The following is a 1,222-nucleotide window of genomic DNA, read 5'->3' as shown; positions in this document are numbered from 1 at the left end:
TTAAAGTGCAGCAAATTCAGAAAAAATACCATAGCAGCAAGTAAAAATAAGAAACAAACAACTTATCCCAAAATGGTACCATGGAGATTCAACAGTTTGGAAAACATAAAGATAATGCATTGTAGAAGTGGTAGCTCAAAGGACGTAGCAAAAACTTAGCTCAAAGCACAGCAAAGACTCAGCTCAAAACACAGCAACACATGCCCATCATAGTAATCAAAATGAGTATTGAATTGCAGCAGAGAGTTCAGAGCAAATAAGCATCAAAATATTGCTACCAGCCCCTCTTAAATGCAGCGGGATTAGTCTCGAAATGCAGCAAGCAGGCCAGCAACCAGGACATCAAAATGTGTAGCAGTACACACCAAGTGCGCAGCAGTTCATAATGCACCTCAAGGACATTTTGGGATTTGAAATTCCCCTGTTCATGCAAAGAAACAAAGGTGAAGAAGTTAGAGATTTTCTACTTCTTAATAGTTAAAGAAAACATACGAGCAGGTCCATAGTCATGTTATCATTCAAACATACATTATCAAGACCAAAACTGAACTTTAAAACCAGTACTTGAAACAAGGAGGAAGCTAAATAAGATCTGATTGTTAGCTATCATATTACTAGTAATTACATACCAATTCTAGGCTTATGGGGAAATTAATCCAGAAATAAAGGGGAGCAATCCTATTTTAGCAAAATATAGCCAATGCCTAGAATAAACCAGGTAAGTCCTCTTTTGTTCTGTTACAAGTCTCAAAAAAAAAAAAAAAAAAAGTCCTCTTTTGTTAGAGCTTCAGCACACAAAGAAGAATCGAGGCAGATTTAAGAGTGTTTAAACACATTCAAGCAACCTTTTCCTTGACCAAATACTTCTGGTAAAGTTGAGAATATTAATAGTGTCAAACTTATTCATTTTTTATTAAAAATAGTAAGGGAAAAAAAAGGAGATTGCCTTATCCATTTGTGAACAAACCGTGATATAATGATTGCTAAAGATGAGTTTTAAATTGAAATCATCTCAGCTATGCAAAGCCAGAGTCTACAACTATTTAAATTAATCATTTTAAATATTGAACAGTTTACAAACCAACTTGTCATATATGGAAAACAACAGAACCATGGAGCATGTGAATATGTATTTAGCAAAAAAATTAGAAGGAGAGCCTTCTAGTTTAGGCAAAACTTCCAGCCCCTAATTTAAGGAGCCAATACTTTGAATGGGGATAAA

The 1,222-nt window shown here is 34.6% G+C and overlaps 1 long non-coding RNA gene across 1 annotated transcript; it reads left to right on the top strand.

Moving 5' to 3' along the window:
• Window positions 1–590: 590 nt before the first annotated feature.
• LOC132042961 (uncharacterized) lies at window positions 591–920 on the top strand. Its single transcript, XR_009411633.1, has 2 exons — window positions 591–722; window positions 770–920. It is a non-coding gene; the product is annotated as an uncharacterized LOC132042961 (long non-coding RNA).
• Window positions 921–1,222: the final 302 nt, after the last annotated feature.

The sequence above is a fragment of the Lycium ferocissimum genome, unplaced genomic scaffold, assembly GCF_029784015.1.
Source record: "Lycium ferocissimum isolate CSIRO_LF1 unplaced genomic scaffold, AGI_CSIRO_Lferr_CH_V1 ctg19419, whole genome shotgun sequence".
Taxonomy (NCBI): domain Eukaryota; kingdom Viridiplantae; phylum Streptophyta; class Magnoliopsida; order Solanales; family Solanaceae; genus Lycium; species Lycium ferocissimum.
This window is presented reverse-complemented; position numbering and strand designations above follow the sequence as displayed.